Source organism: Sminthopsis crassicaudata, chromosome 5 (assembly GCF_048593235.1).
Source record: "Sminthopsis crassicaudata isolate SCR6 chromosome 5, ASM4859323v1, whole genome shotgun sequence".
In the NCBI taxonomy this organism is placed as follows: domain Eukaryota; kingdom Metazoa; phylum Chordata; class Mammalia; order Dasyuromorphia; family Dasyuridae; genus Sminthopsis; species Sminthopsis crassicaudata.
The window spans coordinates 61,024,745-61,044,699 of NC_133621.1; the positions used below are offsets into that span (position 1 = coordinate 61,024,745).

General features: G+C 36.0%; 1 protein-coding gene across 14 annotated transcripts in view; it reads left to right on the plus strand.

Annotated features, from left to right (window-relative positions):
* KIAA1217 (KIAA1217 ortholog) overlaps window positions 1–19,955 on the plus strand; it is a 607,564-nt gene that overhangs the window by 474,303 nt on the left and 113,306 nt on the right. Inside the window, exon 1 of one of the 14 annotated variants that reach the window (XM_074266944.1) lies at window positions 18,449–18,686. The exons of the other annotated variants lie outside the window; for them this stretch is intronic. The gene's annotated coding sequence lies outside the window, so the exon portion shown is untranslated. Of the gene's footprint in view, window positions 1–18,448; window positions 18,687–19,955 lie in introns of those variants that run through there. 14 annotated transcript variants of the gene reach the window in all.

Sequence of the window (19,955 nt, forward strand, 5' to 3'; positions counted from 1 at the left end):
GCTCCTGTGATTCCACATTCAGAGCTTTTCCCGCCACCTCCCATCTCACATAATTGAAAAAAAAAATTATAATAGAATTGAATCAATAGAAGGAACTTGGAATATTTATGTTAGAGAAGATGTGAGGAGATGATAGCTAATTTCAAGTATTCAAAGGGCTGATGTGAGGCAGAAATTCAGTTTGTTCTGCTTGGCTGACGTGATCAGTATTAGGAGCAATGGGTGGAAATTTCCAGAGTCTCATATAAGCTCAATGCAGGGAAAAACTTCCTTACAATTAGAGTAACACTGAAGTAGAATGGGCTGTCTAGAGTTAGTAGTAGATCCTTTATTGTAGGATCTTCCAACAAAAGTGGTATGACTGCTTTGGTGGGATGTTTATACAGGTGGTTCATACTGAGCTATATTAGGGATTGGACTACATCACTGCTGATACCCCTGCCAATGCCAAAGTTCTGTGATAGTTCAATCTATTATTTTTACTGTGGAGAACCTGGATTTAGCTTAATCTGTTTAGCTTTATAGTAGTAAAGCTAAGGATCTACCAGGTGTCCCAGTAGCTACAATACAGGACTGGACATAGAGTCAGGAAGGATCTGACCTCATGTTGAAGGTTGGAGCCATTTTCTTTATTTTTTTTTGTTATAGGTAACTTTTTATTTTATTTTTTATTAACGCTTTTTATTTTTCAAAACATTTACATGGGTAATTCTGCAACATTAGCCCTTGTAAAACTTTGTGTTCCAATTTTCCCCCCCTTCTCCACCCTCCCCTAGATGGCAAGTAGTCCAATATTTGTTAAACATGGTAGAAGTATGTGTTAAATCCAATATAGGCATACATGTTTATACAATTATCTTGCAGCACAAGAAAAATCAAATCAAACCAGAAAAAAAAAAGAAAAAGAAAATAAAATGCAAGCAAACAACAACAAAAGTAAAAATGCTAAGTTGTGATCCATACTCAGTCCCCATAGATCTCTGTCTAGGTGCAGATGGCTCTCTTCACCATTAAACCATTGGAACTGGCCTGAATCATCTCATTATTGAAAAGAACCACGTTCATCAGAACTGATCATCATATAATCTTCTTGTTGCTGTATACAATGTTCTCTTAGTTCTACTCATTTCACTAAGCATCAGTTCATGTAAGTCTCTCCAGGCTTCTCTGAAATTTCAGAGAAGCCTGGAGAGACTTACCACAATTTATTCACCATTCTCCAATTAATGGGCATCCACTCAGTTTCCACTACAAAAAAGGGCTGCCACAAACATTTTTGCACATTTGGGTCCCTTTCCCTCCTTTAAGATCTCTTTGGGTTGTAAGCCCAGTAGAAACACTGCTGGATCAAAGGGTATGCACAGTTTAATAACTCTTTGGGCATAGTTTCAAATTGCTCGGTTGGAGCCATTTTCCTTGTGTGACCCTGCATAAATCACTTAACTGTTCTCTTTCTCTTTTTTCTCATCTGTAAAATGGGGATAATAAAAGCGCACATTCCCTAAGATTCTCAAGGAAGTCAAATGAAATAATGTTTATAAAACACTTGGCATACTTGAATCACTATGTAAGTGCTAGTTATTTTTTATTAACCTAGATCTATTGACCACTTATCCCTTCAGTGCTGTCTCAAGTTATGTAACATAATGCAGGATATAACAAATATATATTTAAATAGGTTCTTAATGTTGAAAAAGTACTTTTCCCCCAGCAACTCTGTTTGAGGTAAAATTTGAATCTCTGACTCCAGACACCAATCCCAGCATTCTTTCTTATATAGAATTTTGTGTTCTTAATTACTTATATTTGAGACATAAAGTTTTATTTAGGTGGAGAGGGGGTCTGATTTAGATAATATCATATAGTACAATTCTTATCTCCATCCATTCTAATAAGGGGAAAAAATGATCAGGTTTCCCTATCACTTCAGAGAAGGGAATATATTTCTTTGCTCATCTTACTGTGGAATAATATAGAGATGTTATGGTGTAGCCAGACTTTATTAAATGGAAAAAATTTTTTGAATTAACCAGGTTTGGATTATCCAGTATTTTTATTGTAGAACAATAGGCCACCGGGTCACCTGGGAAATAGCAGCTGTTACAAATTACAAAGGTACTTTGAATAAAAACAATATTGTCTTAGCTAGGATTTATGGTATTATAATTCTATTTTGAAAAATCTCTGCCTTTTTATAGTAAAGCAAATAGCTTTTTATAAGAAATCTACATGAAGCTTCTTCCAAAATTGTTTTTAGCAATGAACCAAACTGACTTTATTGAGTTATACATTCCTTAAAATCTTCCCCGGTGGTCAGTGGGAGAGGAAGAGGTAGATTGTATTCTATGTTTATTGACTGACTACTTAAATGGATGTGAGATCTCATCAATGTGGGTCTTTCCTCCCCTAGACTATTACTCATATTTCTTTTAGTTTCATGGATTTTCTTGCAATATTCAGGCTTTCTGTGTGTTCCTGATTATTGCTCATTTTTTCTGGTTTATATATGGGGGGAAAAATAAAATTTGATATAAAGACTTCTAAAGACATTTAACTTGATATACAGCATGGCAGACTTTAACTACTGAAATTTCATCATTAGGTCTTTTATGAGAATATACATGAATATGCAAGATATGATTTGAGCTATTAAAAAAACCTTTTCTTTTCATACTGTAACTCATTCCATATTCCAAATGTAGAAAATGTGTTTTAATTCAGTCATTTGATACACCAGATCTACCTGTTGTTCTTTTTTTCTCCTTCCCTCCATGAAATCAAAGACATTACTTACCCTTGTTCTGATTTTAATCATTTCAACTGGTTCTAATGATTTGGGTTTGCTCTGGCAGGAATTGCTGGGGGGCAGGATAGGAGTGTCTTCTTCCAATCTCCAAATGACTTCTCAATCTCCAAATAACATTTTTAAAATGCCTAATATGAGTGTAAAAGTGTTGGTTTGACTAATTTAGAAACTTCAGGCATCTGATATGATAAACAGCCACATGACTTCACCCTATGGTGTTTTTCAAAGCCCTTCTTTAAAACAAATAGATGTGGCTCTCAGGAAAAGATCAGGAAGTAAAATATTCATGCTTTTACTTTCAGGGTGGGCACTAGCTTGGATCCCTTTGACAGATGGTCTACTCTCTAAGTAGGAAAGGAGGAAAAGAGGGAAAATTCTGATAATATACTCACAAAGTGGGCAGTATTTTTGTTTGCCTTTTAAAGAAAAATCTAAAAATATGTTTCCTAGCAGCTGTTTAGCAGCAAAACAAAAAAGCTGCTTCACTGTGAAGCAGATTACTCACCAGTTATCTCTAGGGTTCAGACCTTATTGCTGCAGAAATTTGCTACAGATTTTACTGTATATATTTAGACTAAGGAGTCTATTAGCTTGCGATCTGGGAGGGCCCTGGAATTCTGATGGAAATAAGAAATGTGCCTTTGTTGGCAACCTAAGGACATAATTATGTTAATCTGACCAGTTTAATACTGAAATATGTTGTTTTAAAATGTTTCGTATTTTTATTATTCGTAGCAACATTCTGAAGGAATTTTGTTGAAATGCTAATAAGTTTCTGCTTGGTCATATTCTGTGAATAGAACTTGAGGAAGAAGAACAAAATGAATCAAGTCCTTTGAACTTGGCAACATTCACAAATAGAGCTTTACAAAAATGTCAGGGGAACACTGCACTCGACATGCAGTTATTTTGTATAAGTACTAGGTCTGCACAGAATCACAGAATTTGGGAGGTAGACGGGACCTCTGCAGCCACCAACCACCCAGTGTAACTCATACAAGAAAGGAAATCTCAGTACAATATATTGAACAAGTAGTCATCCCAACATTTCTCATTGCAGTGATTTCACTTTGAGACAACATTAATTGCAATAAAGTTTTTCCTATCAACAAGCTTATATTTGGCTCTTTCAGATTTCTACCTGTTTCTGGTTATGCCTTCAGGTGCAAATAACAAATCTCACTTTTCTTCCACAATATCTTTCAGATTATTAAAGGCAAATAAAGTCTTCTTTCCTTCAGGATCTCCATATTTGGTTCTTTCAACTTATTCTCATATAACATGCACTCCGAACTTTTTTTTTTAACCATATTGGCTGACTTGTTTTGGATATCTCTAGCTTATCTGTGTTCTCCTTAAATTGCAATATTCAAAACTGAATTCAGTGTCCCAGATGAGTTTTCACAAGACACAGGGACTCTCATGGCCTTATTCTTCTACTCTTGCCTTATTCTTGGAAGCTATGTTTCTCTTAATACAACTCAAGATTACATTACATTCTTTGATTGCCATGTCATAATACTGGCTCATATTGACCTTGCAGTCCACTAAAACTTCCAACAAAGTTGGATAAACTCTTTTTCAGACAAATTCTTATCCATCCATCTTCCTCTGTCTTAAACTTGTGAAGTTCAATTTTTTGGTATCCAAGTATAAGACATTAGATTTGTCCCTACTGAATTTCTTCTTATTGGATTCATCTCAATGTTCTAGACAAAAGCTGTTTAAACTGTGGGTCAAAATCCCATGTGGGGTCATGTGATTGAAAGTGGGGGTTACAAAATATTTGGCAATAGTAAAAGATATCAAATTTTCCAACATTTAATTATTTATGTAAAAATAAACAAACACATCCATTAGTATGCAAATTTGTTTTCTTCTTTAGTAAATAGTAGAATTATATATGTAAGCCAAAGAATTGTTTTAAAATAAATTTCGTTATGATTTATCATCAGTAAGTGTTTGATTTGTGTCCTTGTTTTATATGCCTGGATGCTCGAGGTCATATAAAAATTTCTCAGTCTAAAAGGGGTCAAGTGGAAAAAGCCCTGCTCTAGCCTATCAAAATCTTTTTGGATTCTGACCTTCATCCAGTGTGTTAACCTATCTATCCCAATTTTGTGTCATCTGCAAATCTAATGGTCATGTCATTGATTACTGTATCCAAATTACTGGCAAGCACAACTCCCCTGGGTTCCTCTGCTGGAAAACTCTTGTCATGTTGACATTGAGCCATTAACAACTAACTACACTTTGAGTCCAGCCATCCAATTGCATTTTGCATATAATTATATTTTTATCTATTCTGTGTCTTTCCATCTTTTCCCATAAGAATATACTTTTTCAAAAGCTTTACTTACATATATGTATATATAAGCTACATATGTATATATATATAAACTATATCTATAACTTCTACTCACCATGGACAATGAGAAGAATTTGTTCCAGTAGCCATGTAGATGCTGAAGCAAGCATTTTAGAGTGCTTAGAGCTTGGTCAGACTTCAGACACCAAGGTCATCCATTGCTTTCTAAGCCATCACCAGTAATTTGGACTTGTGTTTTGCCACTGGGCTCAATGACTGGGAGAGTAAGGCTGATGACTTTGCATAGTTCTGCCAATTTATGTGCAACTTAAGACATCACCCATGATGTCACTGCCCCTTTTTGAAAATGAAAGTGTTGTTTACACATCAACTATGTCAAAAAAGGATTTCAGATTTCTCTAATGTGACCTGTGCTAGCTCTTTATAATCATGGCTTCCCTTTCTGATGATCACCAACTGCTCCTTTAAGGATTTCATCTAGAATTTTCTTTTTTTTCTTTTTTCTTTTTTTCCCCCTGAGGCTGAGGTTAAGTGACTTGCCCAGGGTCACACAGCTAGGAAGTGTTAAGTGTCTGAGATCAGATTTGAACTCGGGTCCTCCTGAATTCAAGGCTGGTGCTCTATCTACTGTGCCACCTAGCTGCCCCCTTCATCTAGAATTTTCATGGGAATCAAAGTCAAGTTCATTGCCCTATAAACTTTTTTTGGAAAATTGGTTTGAAATGTATCTTTATCTGATACCATAATACCTTTCCTATCTTCCATAGTCTTTCAAATATTACTCAAATTCCTTCACGGTTTTACCTCCCAGAGAAGTGAAAATATTATTAGGAAAGAAAAGCAAATGTTAAAAAATATCTATGGTTCCAGTGATAATGGGGTAAGGTAGATAAGGATAAAGAAGTTTTGATTGTTTTGATTTTGAACCTGAGTTCCCTGCTTTTTGGTGCTCATGAGAGGAATAGAGACTATGCCTTCCCTTGAAGGGAAGGAAAACATTGACTTTTACAGAAGCATCCAAGAGAGTATCTTTGGGCTTTGACTCTGAAAGTTTCTCTTTGATAGCAATACAATTCTAATGAAAATAATCACCTTCACATCCTATTCAGCTATCTTTTCTAGCCATCTTACCACTGGCTCTGCTGTTGCCCCATTTTCTCAAATAGAATAGTATTTATTGGATCAGACCTCCAGAAAAATATGCCTCTAGTCTTTCAGGAAGTTTAATTTACTCACTTTTGAACTCCAGCCCTGGGGTTAAGGTATTTTGATTGGCGAGTGAATGAGTGTAAACTTATCTAGTGCACAGCTGATCCCACCCCGATTCATTTCCCATCCTGTCTGTCTTCTGAAATGTCCTGTCATTACATGTGCCCCCACACACACCTCTTGCTTTGGGCATAGTAATTAAATCAATAGTAATACAAAAGTGATACCCCAATTATCTGGCCTTGGCCAGATGCCTTGACCAGGTGAGCACTATTTTTGATCAAAAAAGACAGTTATAACTGAGTGCTAATAGGACCTGTGCACTGAATCAATCAAAGTCATTGTGTGAGAGATGGAATCACTCACTAAGCAGTTTTTATAAAAATGAAAAGCTATCTTAGATGGGGAGAGGGAGACAGGATTCTGATCTGCATCTGCATTCAAGAGACTGGAGCAAGAAAGGAGCAAAAGGCTGTAAAGAGAGGGGATATAATGAACACTTCAGTGCTGCTAGGAAGGTCCACGCTGAGAAAAGTCCCCAAGAAAAGGTTTGCTTTTTCCCCAATATCCCTATCCTGAGGCTCTATGTCAAGTCGCTAAGTAATCTTTAAGTACTCGCTATGTGCCCAGCATATGCTGTAATATAATTTAGGACAGGCTAGGCTAGGATGCTCGGTTACACTGTGCTGCATTGTTATATTATAGTATATTATAATCTGTTGTTCTGTTAACCAAATGTGTCTAGTAACCTGAATTTTGTCTTAACCACAGAGGCCAGGAATTGACTAGAGATTAATATAAATGTGTGATTAGGCAGAAAGCCCAACCTTTACTTAGACATTAGGAATTTTTCTAACTGTGGACTTGGAACAGTTGTGGCTGAACTTTGAACTTTTCATCTAAAATTAACTCCCTAAAGCCAAAGAGGAAGGAGCCAAGTGAACCTTAGAGCCATTGTATTGCCCTATAGGTTTAGAATGAGCTAATTATTGCAATGAGGTGTTACACTGCCATTGTTGCTTCAGTTACCCAGTTTACTAGTTTATGTTTAATTACTTAGACCAAAATCCCCTACCCTAACCATCATCCCTCTCTAATCTATGCTATTTTTCATTTAAAATGAAAGGTCTTTGAAGGCAGGGACTGTCTCACTTTTATATTTAATCCCCCAGTACTAGTTGTGTGTGTGTGTGTGTGTGTGTGTGTGTGTGTGTGTGTGTGTGTGTGTGTGTGTTCAGTCATTTTCAGTCACATCCAACTCTTTTAGAACCCATTTAGGGCTTTTTAGGCAAAAATACTACAGTGGTTTGCCATTTCCTTCTTTAGCTTTTTTTTTTTTTTTAAACATATAAGGAAACTGAGGCAAACAGGATTAAGTGACTTTTCCACAATCACTTCCACAGCTACTTACTAAGTGTCTGAAGCCATTTTTGAATTCAGGAAGAGGAGGTCCTGCCCTCAATCCCATGTGCCATTAAGCTGCCATTTAACACTATTAGTAAAAAGAATAATAGATTTCCATTGTGGAAGATGGCCTGGATTGCACTGTCCATTGAATGTGGGGAGACTTGAGTTTGGAGACTTCTTTTACATGAGATGATGATTTAGTGAAAGATCTTAAAATTAATGGTTGTCACCTGTTTCTTTTCAAACTCTTTCTTTTCCAATCTTATTGGAGAGGACTTTCTGAACTAGTCCACTTCCAAGTAGTGGGGAAAGGACCATCATTTTGGGGTACGATCTTTGAAACTGGAGAGGAGACTTAATCCTAATTTAGACAATAGCATGCATTTTTATAGCTTCCATTTTATTTCTGTGATATTTCTAACAATGACAGGAATGGGCATGCAGTTTTTCTTAGACACAGGGATTTCTCCAAGAATAGGGAAAAGTGGGCCCCAGAAAAGTGAATAAAAAGACAAAGCAATGGGAATCTTTCAATTAAGCAGCATTTCTGAAGCTTCTGAGCCTACATAATGAAGCAGCCCTAGAAGATAAAAGTCAGAAATCCTGGTAGCCCCATCCAACTTCCCTCTTCTATATTCTTACCAGATATGTTAAAGCAGTGCATTTATATTCAGATGTCCATTTCCTTGTTAAACTGTTTAATAGCAAATTGTCGTTTGTAGAAAAATCTACTATTCAGCTTATTAAGAAGACATTGGAAAAGAAGATAAAGCCAAATAGAAGACATTTGTCCTTATTTCCCTCACTACACAAAAATAAGCACATTTAAAATGTCCCTCCCCAAAATTTTATTTAGTCTTAAAATGCTAAGCTTTGTTACTGGGGTCTCAGGTTTGAGAACTTTTTGAGGTCCTTTCTCTTTTTCTGATTAACTTGGGTTTCCAATCACTATTTTGGTTCTTAAGATCATAAAGTTCAAGCTGGAAAGAACCTTAGAGATTATCTAGTTTAACCCTCCCTCTCTCCAACACACACACACACACACACACACACACACACACCCACCCCTCATGTTAAAAAGAGGAAACTGAGATGCAGACAAATGAAATGACTGGACTTGAAGTTATACAGGAAATATATGAGAGAGCCAGGTTTTGAACCCAGATATCCTGACTCCCAAACCGTGGTGGGGAAAGGATGGGAGAGCTCTCCCAGCCATTGGCACCTATCTTGCTAGCCCCTGTCAGCTTTCTTCAGTGTGAGTTTTGTTTCGGGAGTACAGTTCTTCACCTCTTTCGGAGGCTGTTAATTTGAGTGAAAATTCCAGGTTTTTTCTGGCAATGCCATGGGTATATTTTTTTCAGAGGAAAAGGGAAAGGAAATAAAATTTATTGACTCAAATCCTCCCTGCTTCCTCTATAGGGCATTGCCTTGGAAAGCTTCATGTACAATCCGTGCCACGTTATCCTCAGTGCAGTCACAAATCTCAAATTTGTTGCATTTGAGCCTGTTCTTCATCCAAATAAGGAGAACGGGTGGGTTTCACCATCTCAGATTTCCTAAGGTGGTTGACTAGTCTGATATTTGAACTGAAAACATGAAAGTATTTCTTTGAAATGGAGCATTCCTGTGGGGTTTGTGGGTATTTTAGGGGCCTTGTTGTTGTTTTTCATTTGTAGATAAAGTTAACAAGCTTGATTCTAGTTTAGCCTTCTCTTGTGTCTTTTACAACACTCAATAATTTTCTGTTCTACAGATGACCCCTTTCAGATAGCTTTGGACCTGAGTTTAGATTGGAGAAGATAGTGGCCTTCAGTGATTTGGCAGTCACTCCCCTCCCTTTTTAGAGCATCAAACGAAAATCCTATTTCTATATTTACATTTTACACTTGAGTATAAAGTATTTCTTGCATTTCATAGAATTTAAGGTGCTTTGGTTGGAAGCCTATAAATATGGTGACATGCATCTGTACTGGAGAAATTGCCAAGAATTGTTCAGGGTTCTCATGCATTCCAACAGAATGGAACCTCTCTTGGTAGGATGTAAGCTACTTAAGGGCAGATAACATTTCATTTTTGTCTATGTATCCTTATTGCTTAATATTCTGTCTGACATATAGTAGATAATAGAGAGGTATATTGAGTTTGTTGTCTCTTTTCATCTATTTGCCATCACAAGGATAAATCTAGTCCCCTTCTCTCTCAAAATGTATCTAAAATCATTATGGAGATACAAAAGCATGTTGACTTCTGCTCTTGTGGTGACATATATGGTGTCACCGATTTGAAATATATCATTTACTACTTCTCAGTGGAAAGGCTATATTCTAGCCAAACAGCTTGTTTACCATTCCCCCAAAGGGCCTGGAAATAAGTTCCCATTATTCTTCCCTTTTGATCATGACCTTCCCTTTATCTGCAGTATACACCTTTTCTTCTTATCTACCAAAATCCATTTTAAATCTCTGACCACTTCAACTAGAAGCGATTTTTTTTCTCTCTTATGAATTCCATAATATATTTCTATGTTGTTTGCCATTTACTGTCTGGTTTAATAGCCTTTGTGATTTAAAATTATGTGAATGTGTGTGTGTGTGTGTGTGTGTTTGTGTGTGTGTGTGTGTCATCTCTCCAGTTGTAGTATAAGTCCCTTGAAGGCAGAAATATTTCTTTTACAGAATTTTGTATAACTGTACAGGGCCTAATCTAGAACCTTGCACATAATAAGTAATTACTGGTTGAACATTTAGACACAGGGAAGCAGAATTAAATGATATTTGGAGTTTCTTTGCCAAGTCTCCATATAAATCCAAAGAAAACATTAGTTTTGTTAGGACATGCCCATCTAGTTTATAAGCTTGGAAAGTTTTGTGCATCTCTACTGCTAATGAGAGCTGGGAAAGTACCACATCCTCACTTAGAAACATCTATAATTATATCACAGCTGACATCTGCTCTCCAACTTCCAGGTGGGAATTCTTTTTGTGCTCATACTTTACACACCTAACCAGGTTACCAGGGGGATTTCTTGGTTGTGAAGGGACCTTGTTGCTAAGGGTTGAGGAGTATATCCATTCTGGAGTTGAGAAGAAGGGTTAGAGGATTGGAACTTGTTTACTTATACTTTTTCACTTGTATCTCTTAGAGAAATTCACTTCTGTGAAATATATGGCTTTTATCTTTCAGATTTTTTTTTTACTGTCATATCAAGACCAGGCAACAAGTATTATTAATATGATAGAAATTAGTCTAACAAAATATAGGATTCTATTATACAACTGGGAAACTAGGTAATTCCCTGTACTAATAACTTGTCTCTAAATGTCATCTGCCCAAAAAAAAAAAAAAAAAAAAAAATTAAATGAGATTTTGCTAAGATAACCTTAGACATTAAACTTGGTTATTACTGTATATTTTGTCTCTATTCTATTTCTATTTCTGTTGGGTCATTATTGCCTTCTACCCCCATCAGATACGTGTGTGTTTTTGTAATAACAATAATAGCTAATATTTATAGAGACCTTTAAAGTTTGAAAAGCAACATATATGTATAGGCATATATGTAAATCTTGTTTGATCCTCACAACTATCCAGTTAAATAGATGTCATTATTAACCCCCTTTTACAGATGTGGAAACTGAGGCTGAGAGAGTCTTGCCTAGAGTCACACATCACATACCATAAGCCAGAAATCATGGTGGCAAGCATCCAACTTCCCTATTCTTATGCTATGATTAGTCAAAAAGAGATTCTTATCAGAGATGCTAAAGCAGAACATTTATATGCAGATGTCCACTTCATTGTTAAACTATATATAACAGATTATCATTTGTAGAAAATCAACTACTCAGCTCATTAAGAAGATTTTGGATAAAAGATTGAGGCAGACCATGAAGACACAGAGATAAGCACATCTAAAATGTCCTTCTCAGAGTTTTCCATTGAGTCTTAAAATATTAGCCTTTGTCACTGGGTTCTCAGGTTTGAGAGCTCTGGCTTCCACCTTCCTGTAAAATTTGATTTTTCAGATTTTGAATCTTCCCAACCCCAAGTCTGACACTCCATCATACTCCTTAATTATGACATATTGTGATTTAGCTCAGGGTTGTGCTATAGCCCTACTATCCAGACGGCTTTATGAGCCAAGTCCCAGTGGCAGAAGGGTTATGTACAAGAAGAGAGATATAAAAATGGGAAATTTAAGCCAGAGTTCTGGGAAGCATAGGCTGAAAAGGAAGGAAATTAGAGTGAAGCTTTGAAACAAGGCTTCTGGCCACGTGAATACGTCAGATAGAGAAGGAGTTTGTAATGAAATGTCTCTCCCTGGCCCAATTCCTCATACTTACCATAGGTCATACTTTTTATCGTGTTTCCAATAATTCTCACTTTCTTTGTCGGTGAACATTTACCTTCAACCTACATTTTGCCTTTGTTTTTACTATGATGTTTCCATAAAACATAAGCTCCGCAAGGGCAGAGCTTATTCAGGTTGACAGTGTCTTGCACATATACATATTTACATATATATGGTGTCTAGCATATACAATAGGAACATAATGAGTAGTTCTTGGATTAACTTGATACATTTATACCTCAATTTTTCTATGCTCTTATTGCCCACTTTTAGGGATCACAGCCTATCTACAACTTCTATTTTGTATGATACTTATCCATAATAAAACAGCAATAAATTCTAGATAAGACATCTTTAATTCTCTATTCAGGTGAGTTAGTCAGCATTTGTTAAATGTGCCAGGCATTGTGCTAAGCACAGGACAAAATCCCTGTGCTATTTTAGATGATCAACTCTTGGTTATCCAAATTGGGGAAAAAATAGTATGGAAATTCAACTATGGATGATCCATTTCTTCCATCATTTTTGCAGTATCTTGTTTGGTATCCCTGATTGCTACTGAGATGGCCTGCAAACCACTGACCTATTGCTAGCAGAGGGAATCATTCCATGAAAAGTAGCTTCTCTTTTCGGCTAAATTAAGGTTGTGTTTTACATCTGAAAGTGAAAAATAGTGACCAGACTAGGTTCCTATTAGATGATATAAAAGAAAAATTATATGCAGAATCTGTTTGTCTATATTGGACTACATATATAAAAGAAAATTAGTGAAAATTATACAGTTCTGAATGCTTTAGATCCAGCACATATTTTTTATGTAAATGATCCAAATAATTGCCAGCTTGCCACTAAACATGATCCATATTCATGAGAACCAGAGGAGATGGAAGAAGGTATAGTAATCATTCATTTAAAACTTTGGTCATCCTTCAAATTATAATTCTAAATTAATCAATGAGTATTTATTCCTAGGCATATAATATTTGATCAGTAAATCATAGATTATGGATATTACCTTAGAGGTAATAGAATTTCAACTCTCCCATTTTCCAGATCAAAAATCTGAGGCTGAGAAAAAGTATGTAAAAAGTAAAGTAAGGCATGAAGTGGCAGATTTGAAATTTGAACCAGGCCCTAAATTGGTTATTCTTTCCATTATACTGTTCCCATTAGGTGATACAGAAGAAAACTAGTACATATTTTGTCTTTACCTACAATGACGCTTAGCATCATGGGGAGGTTGCAAAGCAATTCAAGAGCAAAGAGCAAGACAATATGTCTTCAGTGTAAGAAAATGCAAAATTATATGCTTATAGACAAGTGTGATGGGAATTTAGGGTACAAGTAAACTGAGGGGAAAAAACCTTAAAGACCCAAGTTTCTAAAGAGCTAAAAATGACAAAAAGATGAAATATCAATTTGAACAATGACAGAGAGTTTAAGGAAATGTTTAGATAAATAGAAAAACATATGAACAAAGAGAAGTAAATGACTTAGTGGAGAAAAATACCCATCCAGGAAATGGGTTTTGTAAGAATAGAATTAAATCAATGATTAAAATTTTCTCCTAGACATTTGTTCTTTCATTCTCTTGAAAATTTCATCACCCAAATTGGAACTTAAGGAATTATCAATGGCCTACCTATCATACCCAGTGATTGAGAAGGCAAGTGAATTTTAGTGAGGGAAAAAGGATGCATTTGGCTTCCCTGTCCAGCATCACGCCAAAGTTCTTGATAGTGTTGGGCTAGTCAGGTGATTTATTTATTTTCAGTGTTTTCCCTGGTATTCACAGAGAACCCTTTAATCATGAGTGTACCCAGTCTTTGTCAATAAAACATGGAGCTAGAGGAGGCAGCAAAGGTTTCAGAGGCAAAATAACTGGACAAGTAAAGTTTACCTTTGATATGGCACTAAGAGCATTGACAGACTCCCTCTTTCATGGGATTTGTGTATGTGTTTTGTTGTGGGGTTTTTTTTAATTGGCCTGTCCATGTCCAGGAAACATTTTATTTATGACGAAATAAAATGTGGAAAATCTTCCAGCTTTCAATCACAAAAAAAAGATACTTTCAAAAAACCAAAATAACATCTGAAAACTTTTCCAGTGAAAATATGATGAAATTGACCATTTTTCATCAGAACATAGTTCTAAATAACTTCCTGCTTTTTTTTAAAGTGAGTTTTAGACTTTTCCCCCACATAGGTGACTTTTTTCTTCTCTTTAACTAAGAAAAGAATTAATAGAAAAGAAGAATTATTTGAATAAATCTCTAGGGCTGTTGAAGTTAATTTGGTTGTCAGGGGTCATCAGTGTATGTTAATGTTGAATGTGCAATTGTAACTTTATTCCTTCATTAACACTAATTTAGAAACAACAAATAGCCCAAGCTTTGTTTGTGTAGTCAGTTTGCTTTAAAAGAAAAAAAAGAAGAAGAAGAATTCAGTAGGGTACTTTCTACACTAATGAGAATTGTGAGTAATTAAAAGATGGTTATAGTACAGCAAAATAGACCAGACTTAAGGGGTTCTAGCAAAGTAATTAAACAGGAGGCTGGTGTTTGGTGGCTGGCTCAGTGTGTGCCTGTTGGGCCAGATTTGGTTGTGATGAGCTAGCACAAATTAACTGTTCTCTTGGGAGGGAGTTTTCACTCTGGTGAGATGAATGAGTTGTTCCAGGGCATCTAGAGATTGATCATAGGATTACCTCCTCTAGTGCATTAGCTAATGCTCTAGAAGAGTGAACTCACCTCGCTTAGGTGAGCCCTGTAGTATTAGAAAGGAGATTACTCTTCTTGGTCTGAGATTGGGACAGCATTTACAGCCATGAATGAGGCAAGGGCCCTCCATGTACTTGCGGGACAAAAGATAATTTGTCCCTGAAAATGAAATAGAGTAGGGGGGAAATATATCAGAAATGTTTCCCAAATATAGTTGTCCTGGGCCATCAGAAGCTCACTTAAGATCGTTTTCATGGCTTACAAAGCAAGACTATTAATCAATTTGCTGCACTTTGAATTCACTATTTAATCTACTGCCTCCAAGATTTTGTCCACAAAGTATCCCCAGACTTACATCTCTACTTCTCATACCCCCCCCTTTTTTTTTTTTAGGAATCCTTTCCCTCCCTTAAAGCTAAGCTCATGTACAGTCTAGAATTTCCTGATCCTTATCAGTTGTTAATATTCCTATTTATAGGAATTGTCATCCAAATATTCTTTATCTCAGTTCTCATTATTCATATTTGAATCAATTCAGACCTTAGATTCCTTTCTAAAAAGTTAAGTGACTTGCCCAGGATCATACAGTCAACACAGATCAAGATAACAACTTGAACTCAGATGAAACACCAATGAAATAATACCTATAAAATAATATATAAAAGATATAATATGGAATTTGTGTTATAACATGGAACTTACTATTATGAATTTATTAACTAACATGGAAAATTATTCATTCTTATGAATTTATTAACTAATTAGCTGGTCAAATATAAAATTTGTTCCTCCTCAGAGATTCTTTTCCATTTGACTCTAGTGTCCTTTCCCAACTGTTGTAGCCCATCTTGTCAGAGTCTGTGTCAGTGTCACACTAATTGTCAGTAAACTCCTCCAAAAGAGAATGATTTGAATATCAAAGAACTAAGAGAGGGGCAGGTAGGTAGCGCAGTAGACAGCACCAGCCCTGAATTCAGGAGGACCTGAGTTCAAATCTCAGATACTTAACACTTCTTAGCTGTGTGACCCTGGGCAAATCACTTAACCCCAATTGCCTCAGGAGGGAAAAAAAGAACTAAGAGAGACCATTGGAAAAATTGATGAAACCTTCAAATATTTATGCCAAAATTTTGTTGACTAAACTGAAGGTCAACTTGAAATAAAGAGCATTTTATTAGAAAAATTATCTTTGTTTATCCTAAGAATTACATATAATTAACAAAATAATACCTAACATTTACATAGCATCTTAATGTTTGCAGAGCTTTGTTATCACATTTGATATGACAACCCAGTGAGGTGTTATCAGTTATTCTATTTTGCAGATGAAAAATTGAGGCACATAATGATTGAGTGACTTGCTCAGATAACTCAGCTAATATTAAATATAATCATATGCCAAAATATCAAATAATCTTCTTTATATAATTTTAGTTCCATTTTAAAAGTTAAGTTCCAAGTATATCTTTTGTTTCCACCACTGTCAATAAAATGCTAATCGTCTTTTTCAGTGGATTCACTTAAAGAGACTTTTTTCTAGGACCAATTGTCCTTGGATATCAAGACTCTCTTATATTTAGTTACATGTTGTATGGTAGAAATAGAAGTTAAATTCTTTGAGGACTAGAATTGTTGTGGGATTTACGTTGTCATTGAAAACAGCGACTTGTACATAGATTCTTAATAAATATTTATTGGATTATATTGGACTGGGTTGGATCACATCATTAAATGTTTCCATTTTGACAAGATTTCCATACATTTTCAGTGTATGTAGCTGATGCAACAAATGGACACTCAGTAAGCAAAGGCCATCACCAGAAGGCATACTCCAACTTGTTAGAAAGCCCCCCTGGTATAAACCAGAATCTTGAGTTTCCCCAGATTTCCATTTTGCCAGGATAGAGAGTGGTTCATCAGAGAACAGGCCCCATCAGTCATTTTAAATAATTTATGTCTGGTTCAGCAGACATTCCTCATTCTTGGGGAGCACATTTTTGATCAGAGTTTAAAATTGCCAAATATCTACCCATGTACCTCAGTGGCAGAGTTTGTACTTAAAAAAACCAGCCTATTAATAGTTAGATCCAAAAGGCGCCTTCCTTGCCGTCTTATACCCTTTCATTCAGCATCGGTTAAGACCACTTTGTCAAAATATTGTTTCTAATAAGAGGTCTCTGGAGTATGGCAATGTCATGTGCTCCTTTTTCCCTACCCTTAATAACCACAGGGAATTTTGATGAGGGTAAGCAGCCTTTTTCTCCCCTCTCTGAAATGCTGGAAGTTTTCTGGTTTCTGGTTTGGTTTTCTATTTATTTTTTTACTTTTTTCACTTTTTTCATTTGATTGTTATTGGGTATTTTTTTTCTTTTTGAGAGACGTCATGGAATTCTTTTGGTCAGGAAGAATAACCTCCAAAAGTATAAAAAACATTTCAAAAATGGACTAGCTACCCAAAGCATGGCGGCTGGGTGTGGCAAACTGCCAAAGGAATCCTGAGCCAAATGAGTCATGGTGCATCTTGCATTCAGTACCCACTGGGGCAGCTTTCTACTCTGTTCAGTCCCTGAAGACAGAGGGAAAGAGAGGGAGCCGGAGACAAAATTGAGAGATGATTAAAGTAGGACTCTCTCTGAGCTAACGAGTTGCTTCCTTTCTTCTCTCCACTTTACTTTCAGAGTAATACCCATCCTTCAGCCAAAGTATCACACAAATAATTGCCTGTTTTTAACACATACCTCTTTGTGCCCTGCTCACCTAGAAAATAATAGTCGCGTTGTCAAAGGTTGTCTACCGGCTTCCATGGCTGCTTCAGTAGGTTTTTTTTTCCTTACTTCCAACTCCTTTAGGGTGGAGCTGGACAGCTTGCTGTTACTCTTTCTTTTTAATTTTTTTTTTGTTGTTCTTCCTAAACACATATTTGGCACCCCTTTCCCCTTTCTCTGCCTCTCACAGAACTCACATTTGTTTTATAGAATGATTTTAATTGCCTATGTAGTATTGGGCAGGATTGATTTATGACTGCTGCCCAAAGTTCAACTTTTTTTTTTTTTAATGTTAGTTAATTAGTAGACAGCCTCCTCTATCTCCATCCTGTTCAGTTCAGGTGCTGTAAGAAGAGGAGAGAGTTTCATATTTCATCCTGCTGCCAATAGAAGAACTTCAAAAGTTTGGCGATAGAATAGGAGTTGGGCGCTTTCCTGGGCTCTGTGTTAACGATATGCTTACCTGAAACAGAAACTGTTTGAAATTTCCTCTTCTTGGGAAATTAATATTTTGAGCTTTCTTGTGGTTTGGCTTGTTTTGTTTTTTTTAATCTATGAACCTCGTCTTTCATTTTCTGTTGTCTGAATGACCTAAGATGGTCCTGGTGTGTGTGTATATGTGTGTGTGTGTGTGTGTGTGTGTGTGTGTATCCTGTACACACACACTACATACACATGCACACTATTCTATGAAAGCAATTGTTGAGGGACTGAGTCACATGTGAAATAGCCTGCGGTTGGATGTAGGTCTGAGGTTATTCAGTGACTAATTTCTAAGGGGTGGAGAAATACTTATCATGGGGAGCCTGACTTTCCGCATATTCCTGGGGCAACTTGGCATAGGTGATTAAAGGAAACAAATTGGCTTTTTCTGATTGGGAATGTTCAAGCCGGCCTGTATTTTAGGAGCTTTGCTCTTGAATTTGTGGAGTTTTTTTCTTCCCTCTTTCTTTATGATGAAGAAGGCTGTCTAAAATATCCAAGTGTGGAATTAAGGATTTAGATGAACTCAGCAAACAAAGGAACTGCGTGACTGGGAGTAGTACCAATGTTGTTTTTTTCAGCATTAGCCATGCAGGTGATTCCATGAGTAAAAGTAAGTAGCTTTAATTCTTAAAGAGTAAAAGGGCTATTCAAAATTCATCTTCATTTTTGTCCAGTTTCTCTGTTGTGTAGTGTGATACAGTGATAAGTTTATAAGTTATAGGTTTAAAAGGTTGGGGTTTGAAATATAGTATCTTAATATCATTGTATGTGATCAGTAATATTTATACTTATTTGTTTGCATTTTAATTTTAGTTCCTCATAATTTATTTTAGTTAAGGTTCTCAAAATTACCTTAGATAGTTTACATGTATTAAAAAAGACCTGGAAATGGGTCTTGGAAATTCACTTGATTTTTATCTCAAGGATTTCTTTAATAGCAGATATTTCACTGATCCCAGACTCCTTTTGAGGCATGTGTGCTATGTACTATGGTTTAACCATATAATCATTTCTTGTACTTTAGGAATTAAGAAGGCAAAGTAAATTAGGCAGGGGATACAGTCTTTTAACCAGTTCTAATGGCAGGAAAAATATGAAAGACACTATTTTATTTGTAAGATGTGAAGTGCTGAAATCATGAGTGACATCAGGAAACTTTGCCAGAGAAGAAGAGTATTGAAAGAAACAAAGTAGAAAAACAAGTGTGTGAGAGAGCATTGTTTTACCCAAGCAGAAAAAAGGATAGAGAGTAGAGAACTGAGTGCTTCCCTCCTCCATAGTTAAAGGCACCTCTACTTCATTTTAACAAGATATTGGAAGTCACTCTTACCATAGGGATGTTTTTTGTTGTAAACAGGTTGGTTTTCTCTTTAGCTCGTTGGATTCATTGTGTTATAGCTGAAATCAATGAACAAATATTCCAAAGAGTTGGCACCTAGTTTTGGTTTAGTTACTGCCTGTGTGATATTAAGTCACTGAACCTCTCTGAATCCAACTTTCTTCAAACTTATATAAAATGAATGGATTAGATAGGCTATCTAATTTTCGAGGTCCCTTCTAGTTAAAAAATTCTCCCACCCATATTTGTTTTCTTTTTATACTATTTTCTTTTTCCAAATACATGCAAAGATGGTCTTTCAACATTCACCTTTGGAAAAACCTTGTCTCACCCATATTATTGCTGTGTCTTGACATAATGTATGGAACATTGTGAATTTTTAAAATACAAGTAATTAAGTTAGACTATAGAAGATACAGTGAGGAATAAAACGTCATGTAGGGTGCTTTTAGGAGCTCATAACTAAGAAAATGAGCTGTACACAAGTAGCCTTAATATAAAAGAGAGGGGGACTCTTAATGAGCTAGGGTACTTTATTCA